The following is a 10,316-nucleotide window of genomic DNA, read 5'->3' on the forward strand; positions in this document are numbered from 1 at the left end:
CTATAATTGTTGCCCTTGCTGGGTTGGGCATGTGTTAGGCTATACATATATTTTCTGTGTGTGTGTGTGTGTGTGTGTGTGTGTGTGTGTGTGTATGTAAATCTGTAATTAAATTTATCTTAAGTAGAAAAACAAACAATGATGTTGTGCCTCTGTTCATGCAATCTGCAAATTATTAAGTGCCAGACATCATTCTAGGTTCTTGGAATACATCAATGAATAGAACAGACAAAAATCTCCATCTAGGTTCCCCATGAAATTTACATTCGAGTAGTAATTTGTAAGAGTAAAGGAGCAGTGGGGGGGGGGAATACTATAAATGATGTATCTAATAAATAAGTACTTCATATTGTATATTAGAAGATGATAAGAGCTGTCAGAAGATTTTTAAAAAGAGGGGCAGGATAAGGGAGACCTGAAACATAAGGGAGTGGGAGAATGGGTTAACATTTTTAACTTTTATTTTTCCTAGTGAGTGTCATTAAATTTAAACAAATATCTGAAGAAAACCAGAAAACTAGCAATATGGATATCTGATGTAGAGGAGTCCGGGACAGTAGGAACAGACAGTACCATGGCACTGTCAAAACACTGCTATGTGCTCCAGGATGAATAGAGAAGCGAGTAAAGTTTTAGCAGAGTGAGCAAAGTGGAATATATTAGGATATCATTCTAGGTTGAAAGTAATAGAGGTCATGCATGACTTTAGAGGGAATTTATCTATCTATCTATCTATCTATCTATCTGTCTGTCAGTCAGTCAGTCAGTCAAAAGGTCTCACATGTTTATTACTGAACCAACCTACTGGTGCAAAAGCATCATAACAGAGAAAAGCCATTTCCCTGATAAAACAGATCTACTGGTCAGGCAGTAGGGAGGCAATGCAATAAGAACACAGGACTTTCAGGCAGCATAAATGTGTGCCATCTCATGTGTGGTCCCTTACAGCCCCAGCGTCATTCTTCTCCAATGCTGCCTCTTGGAGTTGTATCTGATTTTATTACCAGTTTTCATCCAAATCCACTGGGAAATGGGACGATTCTGCTGTTGTTTCTTGGCCAGGAATCACTGGATCTTGGAAGTCTTGTGAGAAGACCTGGCAAGAAACAGTCAGCAGCACACACCGCAATGGCGGAGAAGAGGAGCTATTTTAGAGGGAATTTAGAGAAGTTTGCATTTTACTCTGATTTAAATGGGAAAACACGGAAGGGTTCAGAGCAAAGGAATGACAGTTCACGTGGAATGTCACTCCATCCTAACAGCAAGCAAAAACCTGAACAAACTGGTAAATCAACAACTTATCTTAGTTCTGTCAGGGATGTGAGGCCACAAGGCAAACTACTACCCCCCAAATTGGAGTTACAGGCAGATGAACACAGAGCAGCACAACTGAACAGAACAGAAACGCTCAAGCTGAAAGCTCTACAGGAACTAGTACTGGCGGGAAAATCTAGACTATAACTGACAAATTTCTAGAGAGTCAGTGTAGACAAGTCTGAGGATAAAAACCGCAGGATGGCACAGTCTTAGGGAGTAGGGAGGCAAACTTACATGAATTTTAGCTCCAGTAGCTCTACCAGGTACTCACAGGGAATATGGGAGAAAAAAAGTCCCTTCAGCCTTCTAACAGGGGGAGGGGAAAATAACCATTTTGAAATACATCAGAGCATTCTGTTCTTTGGAACATGGCCTGGTCTCAAGAGAAACTAATTTATCAGACCCTAACCTATTGTAGTTTTATCAGAACTTAATCTACTGAGGGGAAGGAAAATATCCAACTCCAGCCCCTCTAGCCATCCTGTCCCACTTAAAGGGAGTAGAGGACAGAGAAACACTTGTGAAGTTTACAACCCCAGGGCTGAGGCTTACTAACAGACTGAGACACAATCCAGGACTGTAGAACAGACTATAGAACTCCTCCCCTTACCTTACTATTACATTATTAAAGGGCTATTTATCATGTACCTTTTCCCCAGTACATCATTTCTGGCCCTCAACAACAAATTCCAATGCCTATGAAAATGCAAAACAAAACAAAACAAAACAACAGCAACAACAAAAGCCACTCAGAAATGGCATGAATGTTAGCCTCACCAGACCAGAAGATTAAAACCATGGTGATTAATACTAAGGTCTAAAAGTAGACAGCATATAAGAACTGCTGGGTAATGTAAGCATAAAGATGGAATTCTAATTAAAAATCAAAAAGAAATGCTAGGCATAAAAACATTCTGACAGGTATGAAGAACACACGTGATGGGCTCGTCAATAGACTGGACATGGCTGAGGAAAGGATCTCTGAGCTCGAAAATACGCCAAAAGAAACTTCCAAAACTGAAAATGAAAGAGAAAGAAACAAGACTGGGGGAAAAACAAACAAAAGCAAAAACAAACCATGACAGAATATCCAGGAACTGTGGGGCAACTACAAAAGGCATAACACATAGATAATGAGAATACCAGAAGGAGAAGAGAGAAAGAAATAGAAGAAATATTTGAAGTAATAATGGCTGAGCATTTCCCCCAAATTAACGCCATGCACTAAGCCACAAATCTAGAAATCTCAGATAATACCAAGCAGGACAAATAGCAAAATTAAACTACACACCTAGGCCTGTTGTATTCAAACTGTGGGAAATGAAAGAACAGAAGAAATCTTGAAAGAAACCAGGGTATGTGTGGGGGGGAGGGCACCTTATATACAGAGAGGAGCAAATATAAAAATTATACCTGACTTCTCAGAAAAGGAATAGGAAGAAAGGTTTAGATGAGGTCAGAATTTTAATTTCAGGTTTATTAGGTTTAATATGTCTGTTAAACTCCAAGCAGAGATGTTAAATAGCACAAATAGCTATCTGTAGATTAGGAGAGAGGTCTGGGCTTGAAATATGCATTTAGGCATCAATGTCATGTGGACATTTAAAGCCATTAGAGTGGATGAGATCACCAAGGTAGTGTTGATAAAAAAAAAAAAAAACAAACAACAAAACAGAAAGCTGATCTCTGGGGCAATCCAACATGAAGAGTTCTTAGTAAAGATAAGCAGCTAAGGAGTGTAAAGAGTGACCTATGAAGCAGAAAGAAAATCAAGAGGCTTCCTGTATTAAAAACAATTTAAATAGAGTTTACAGGGAAGAGGGGCACAGTTGCTAACATGTGGCTAATAAGGTAATTAAGGTAGGAACTGAGAATTGACCATTGGATTTAACAAGATGAAAGTTATTGCTGATCTCATAGAGAGAAGTTTGATGGAACGATGCAGAATAATTCTAACTGGATTGAGATTAAAAGAGAAATATATATACATATATATATATATATATGGAGAGAATATATATATTATATATAAAAGAGAAATATATATATATATATATATATATATATATATATATGGAGAGAGAGAATATAAATAATTTACCCAAGGAATTTTGCTGCCAAGGAGAACAAAGTACTTTAGTGGTAACTGATGGGTAAGTAGAGTCAGGATTTTTTTTTTAATGTGGGATAAATATTAGCATTCTAAGAAAAGGTAAAAAAAATTGATAATATGGGAGATTACGGAAATGATGGTCAGAGGAGATATATGTAAATTAACCCAGCTGTTCTAAGACCTACATCTAAACCCTCCATTGCTTAACACAGTAGGAGTTTGTTACTCACTCAAAAGTTTCATGAGGGTCTCCAGTAGGTTGTTTTCTATGTAAAGTTTTCAAGGGACAAAGTCTTCTTCAATACTGAGCTTCAATCTGTCCCCTAAGACCTGAGAGTTCCTTTTTTGCCCCCTTGACTAGTTATTGGAAGGACAGCATGGAGAAGACACATTTTTTTTCTTAATTACTTGCCCAGAGTGACACATATTTCTTTCACTCACATACGATTAGTAAGAATAATATCCTTTATCTAGGTACAAGGGGAACTGAAAAGTGCAACCCCAGGATGAGTAAGTTTCTAATTATCAAAATTGTTTACTGTAGAAAGAAAGCATGTATCTTTTGTGATCTGTCAGCCCTCTGTCCCATAAGATGGAATCTAGTGTTGAAATGGAGGGATTGGCTTTACATAGGGGAAAGTTATCATCACAGAATAAAAATGGGAGACTTTGGGGGCACCTGGGTGGCTCAGTTGGTTAAGCATCCAACTTCGGCTCAAGTCATGATCTCACAATTTATGAGTTAGAGCCCCACATCGGGCTTTCTGCTGTCAGCACTTAACCCACTTCAGAGCCTGCTTTGGATCCTCTGTCACCCTCTCTCTTTCTGCCCCTTCCCTGCTTGTTCTCTCTCTCCCTCTCTCTCTCTCTCTCTCTCAAAATCAATAAATAAACTTTAAAAAAAAAAGGAGACTGTGGTATATAGGTTTTCAGAAATGGGAAGTGAATGGACTAGACCATATCATATGATTGCCTGGTAAGATTAATGGCCCATTTGAATTTCATGTAAATTTATAATAAGAACAATTAACAAGGTTATATGTTCTATCAAGCCACATTCATCTATAGAGATGTATGTCAGGGAATCAGTGATGAGTTGAAATTAACTAGACTTAAGCAAATGTGATAAAACATGAAAGGTGTAAAGGAACAAAGGGTATGTGCAAAGCATGATTGTAATGATTGGCCATAAAATTTTATTTCATTTTATTTTTTAAAAGTTTATTTATTTAATTATTTAATTAATTATTTATTTATTTATTTATTTATTGAGCACAAGCAGGGGAGGAGGAGAGAGAGAGAGAGAGAGAGAGAGAGAGAGAGAGAATATCCCAAACTGGCTCTGTGCTGTCAGTGCAGAGCCCAACTCAGGGCTCTATCTCATGAACCATGAGATCATGACCTGAGCTGAAATCAAGAGTCAGATGCTTAACTGACTGATCCACCTAGGTGCCCTTTGACCATAATTCTTTTTAAGTTTATTTATTTATTTTGAGAGAGAGAGAGAGAGAGTAATTAAGCAGGGGAGAAACAGAGAGAGAGGGAGACAGAGAAAAACCCAAGCAGGCTCCACACCATTAGCACCGAGCCCAACGTGGGGCTCGAACTCAGGAACCATGAGATCATGAATGGAACTGAAACTAAGAGTTGGGTGCTTAACCTACTGAGCCACCCAGGTGCCCCATTGACCATAAAATTTTAAACGGAAGAAAGAGGACATTACGAGGATGAGGGACAGTGAAAAATTGATAGGATTAATGGATCAGAGGGTGGAAAATGTACATTCAGAGCCCTAGGAAGGGAAAAAAAAAAGCAACCAAAAAACAAAAAAAGCAAAGCAAAGCAGTGGTCACAGAACGAGCTGTACAAAATTGATGTTTCAAAGAGAGTGCAATTATTGGTAACAGGTATATCTACAGAGTAAGTGGCTGAGGTAGGGTGGAGGACAAGATTATTGGATGCAGATAATTTTAAGGAAGTTAAGGCCAGATGGGTAGAGCATTATCTACAATTTAATTGAAATCACCAAGAGTTAGGATAGAGGTAATTGAAGAGGGACAGCTAGAAAATGACTCATGGAGAAATGAGTAGGAATGATCCAGCGTTTGGGAGATAACAGCTACAATTGCAGGATATGAGGTTATAAAATCGAATAGTATGAAATACAAAGCTTGGGGGTTTTAGTGGAATTGAAGGAAAATGCTCTGAAACATGAGAAGAAAACTCAAAGACATCTACCTCATTACCATTTCTAGCGGTACAAGGTCTATAAGAGGGAAAAATAATTTTATAGGCTACAGAAGAAAGCATACACGGAAAAACTCATCATAATTTAGGAACTGGGGTCAAAAATTAATGACCTATATAGGAGGATTATATTTTTGCAAGATAAAGAAAGTTACAAAGAAGTTGTTTTAATTGAACCATGCTGTTATAAGAAACACAAAGGCAAAGACAATGGGATGTACATAATGTGTAATTGACCATAAACTGAACTGAATAGTCCCAAATCATCATAAGGCAGTGTCACTTACTTACTAGCCCTCCTCCCCATTTTCACCAGGAAAATAAAACTTCTTCCAAAATAGAACTTAAGCCATCCTTTTTTGGGGGGCGGGCGGGGAGCAGGGACTATGGGCTTATACAAAGGCTGAAAGTCAGTGATCAACTGACTTTCAAACTGGCGTTGTGGCACAATTTTCTTTGCAACGTTTAATGTATTTCATTCTGATTGTGCATATCAAGGAAGGATTCTTGGAAGAGGAACACGTAAATTTCATTCTTTAACATGAAAAGTTTGTTTTGTTTCATTTTTTTAAGTTTTAACTTTTATTTAAATTCCAGTTAGTTAATATACAGTGTAATATTAGTTTCAGGACTACAACACCTGGTACTTCTCACAAGTGTGCTCCTTAATCCCCATCACCTATCTAACCCATCTCCCACCCACCTTTCCTCTGGTAACCATCAGTTTGTTCTCTATAGTTAAGGGTCTGTTTCTTGTTTTGTCTTTCTGTCTCTTTTTTAAATCTTTTTTCCTTTGTTCTGTTTCTTAAATTCCACATATGAGTGAAATCATATGGTATTTGTCTTTCTCTGAGTTATTTCCCTTAGAATAATTTATTTCACTTAGCTCCATCCATGTCATTGCAAATGGCAAGATGTTTTGTTTCATTTTTTGAGAATGGACAAAAAAATATTTTGACTGATATCTCCATATGTTAGGTGACAAATCAGAGCTATAATCCTCAAATAATTCCTAGCTTACAAGTAATTTGTCCCCACTCACTCTTGACTGAGAATGTCATTATTTTCTATATATGTCCACCTACATATATTTTTGGAGGAAGGAAAAGCTGTAATATTTCATTTCTCTTTTAAATAAAAAATTAAGTCAAATTATAACATACATGCCAAAAAGAATGCCACATCATAACTGAACAGTTTGAAGAGTGAATACATCCTTGTATCCACCATCTAGACAAATAAACCAAAAGATTATTAGCACCCTAGAAACTTTCCTTGAAGTTTCTCCTTAAAGGCAGACACTGTTTTGACTTCTTTCCCCAACATTAGACTTTTGAACTTTGTATAGAGTTATACAATACAAATAGGCAGAATTCTAAGATGGCTCTCAAGATTCCCTCTCCCTGATATATATGACCTGTATATCCCCTCCTTCTGGGTATAGGAAGAACTTATGAATATAATGGGACCTCCTTCCTGAGGTTAAGTTACTAATTAGTTGACTTTGAGTTATGCAAATGAGAGATTAGCTTTGGTGAGCCTGACTTAACCAAGTGAGCCCTTCAGAGTAATGGGACCCTTCCTGAGAGAGTTTCAAAGTCATATATGTTCTCCTACTTGAAGAAATAACCTGTCATCTTATGAGAGTTTCAAAGCCATATATGTTCTCCTACTTGAAGAAATAACCTGTCATCTTGGACCTGAGAATGACTTCCAGGACCTAAGAGCACACTGTGGCCAGCTACCAGCAAGGAAACATAGACCTCAATCCTGCAATTGCAAGGAACTGAATTCTGCTAACAGCTTCAATGAGTTTTGAAGATGACCCCAAGCCTCAGATGAGACTGCAATGCCAACAGACACCTTGATCAAACCTAGTGAGACCATGAGCAGAGGAAATAGCTACCCATTCCTGGAATCCTGACCCATGGAAACCATGAGATAATTAACATACATTATTTAAGCCGCTAAATTTGTGTTAAATTGTCACACAGCAATAGAAAACTAAAAAAAAAAGAAAAAACAAGAATATTCCTTGTTGTTGCATGGAGTAATAGTTTATTCATTTTTAATTCTCTGTACTATGCCACTGTATGATATAAAAATACTTCAGATTATTCACTCTATTATTCCAAGCTTTTGGCCATTACAGATAGTTACATGATGAACATTCTTGCTGTGTTTTCTGTGCACATGCTCTATTGAGTAGGACTGGAATTGTGACTCTAGAGCATGTATCTGCTCAGCTCTAACAGACACAAACAGTTTTCCAAAACAGTTGTATCAACTTAGAATCCCAAAAGCAGAATGAAAAGTTTCACTCCCTCCATATGCTTACCACTAATTGACATGGATCTTGTAATTTTGTTTGTTTGCTTGGTTTTTTAGAGTTTAAATATCCTGGTGGGTGTGCAGAAGGATCTGATAGCAATTGCTACTCCCCACATTGTGAACCATCTTCCCCTTAGTCTTCTGTTTGGGTCTGTGCACTGACTCGTAAATTGTATTCAAATCATGCTGCTGTTTTTAAGCGAGCTGGCTAGAAGTAAGGATTTGACTTATGTGGCAAAGGATGGGAAGATTATCCCTTTAAAATCAGCAGGCAGCTATAATTATAATTCTATGAAAAAGGCAAGATGTTCCTTTAATCAGTTAGACTCCTTCTTTTTACCTCTGACCACTTCTCCAGAGGTGCTCCTGAGCCCCACGGTTCACCCTTAGTTTCAACTCCTACACAGTGTAAGCACAGCTGTTATGCACAGACATTACCAGAAATTTAACTCGTCTTAATATAAACTTATCAGAATTCCAGTAGTAAATGAAATAAAATTTTTGCTATTATATCCTTTGAACATTTTATCTTTTGTGACAGTTGATTCCAATAGAAAAAAAGTACAAAAACCATGAACCCTAAAAGAATGTAGTATTCTAACCTTTATTTAATTAATAGTAGAATCACTATAATATATTAATAAAGTAATGCTTTCTCTCAGAAGACATATTCATTTTTAAAGATCTTTTTCCTGGATTGTTCTTATTTACCTTTTGATTGCAAGGGTATATCTAACATAAATTATGAGAAAGAATTATACAAACTGCATAATTTCCCTGATGTGCTCACTCTGGATCTCATCACCCTACATGTATGCCTTGTTTTAAGCAGATTCCATGTATAATAAATTCTATGATTTAAAATTTTTTTAATGTTTATTTTTGAGACAGAGAGAGACAGAGTATGAGTGGGGGAGGGGCAGAGAGAAAGGGAGACACAGAATCCAAAGCAGGCTCCAGGCTCTGAGCTGTCAGCACAAAGCCCGATGCAGGGCTCGAACTTGTCAACCTCGAGATCATGACCTGAGCTAAAGTCAGATGCTCAACCGACTGAGCCACCCAGACATCCCATAAATTCTCTGATTTAAAAAAAAAAAAAAAAGACTTACCTGGGAGTCCCTTACATAGTAAGCTGTCCGAAGTTTTAAAAATTATTACATTTATATAATACTTTTTTTAGGCACAGCTAGAGTATAAAGAAACATACACTTGTCATGTGCAAGTAGAAACAAATCAGAAGATTTTATTTCCATGAAGCATTTCAAGCCTATAAGAGTATAATATAGCATAATAAATAGCAGCACATCCATCATTCAAATTTACAAATGTTAACATTGTGTCATATTTGAGTCAGAAATATTTACCCAGTAAATAAAAATTACAGATGTTTATATACTCCTCTCCATCCCTAAGAGAGACCCTGTGCCTGAACTAGTTGTATCTCATTCCTGTGATTTTTTAAAATCCTGGATGCAACTTCAAAGTCATCTATTTCATGATAATTACCTTAGATAATAATAATAATAACAATAGTAATAATAATAATAAAACTAAAATTAATGGGGACGGGCAGGATGGAAGCTGAAATGACCTCCAGAAATCCCTGAGAATTGGTAAGTCACCTGACTGGAAGTCTGTCAGGGAGATAAACAAAGAAAAGCGGGATCTTCACCCAGCTCTACCATAAACCAACCAGCTGTGGGAAGACACAACACAAGTAGCCTGCCTATTTGTGGAGCAGTTGTCCAGAAGTGCTTATTGTTTATTTATCTGTTTGGGTTTGGGGGGAGCACATTTGACACATAATGTTACATTGGTTTCAGGTATACAACTTGGTGATTTCACAAGTACAGCTACCATCTGTCCTGTTACATAGCCATTACAGTACCATTGGCTGTATTCCTTATGCTCTTTTTGTTCACATGACTCACTCATTCCAGAACTGGAAGCCTCTACCTCCTTCTCCCCTTCACCCATTTTGCCAGGCTACTTATTCCCCTTCCCCATGACAACCATCAGTTTGTTCTCTGTATTTATAGGTCTGAATCTGCTTTCAGTTTGTTTATATGCTCGGGGTTTATATTTTGCTTTTTAAAAAGATTCCACTTATAAGTGGAAACATATCATATTTGTCTTTATCAGTCTGACTTGTTTCATTTCACATAATATCCTCCAGGTCCATCCATGATCCATGCTGTTGCAAATGACACAATCCCATCCTTTTCCATGGCTAAGTTATATTCCAGTGTGTGTGTGTGTGTGTGTGTGTGTGTGCATGTGTGTGTGTGTGTGTGTGTGCGTGTGTGTG

At 37.4% G+C, this 10,316-nt stretch overlaps 1 pseudogene; it reads right to left on the bottom strand.

The window, feature by feature from the left end:
- Positions 1-942: 942 nt before the first annotated feature.
- LOC107180359 lies at positions 943-9,985 on the bottom strand (annotated as a pseudogene).
- Between the last annotated feature and the right edge of the window lie 331 nt (positions 9,986-10,316).

This window comes from Panthera tigris, chromosome C1 (genome assembly GCF_018350195.1).
Source record: "Panthera tigris isolate Pti1 chromosome C1, P.tigris_Pti1_mat1.1, whole genome shotgun sequence".
In the NCBI taxonomy this organism is placed as follows: domain Eukaryota; kingdom Metazoa; phylum Chordata; class Mammalia; order Carnivora; family Felidae; genus Panthera; species Panthera tigris.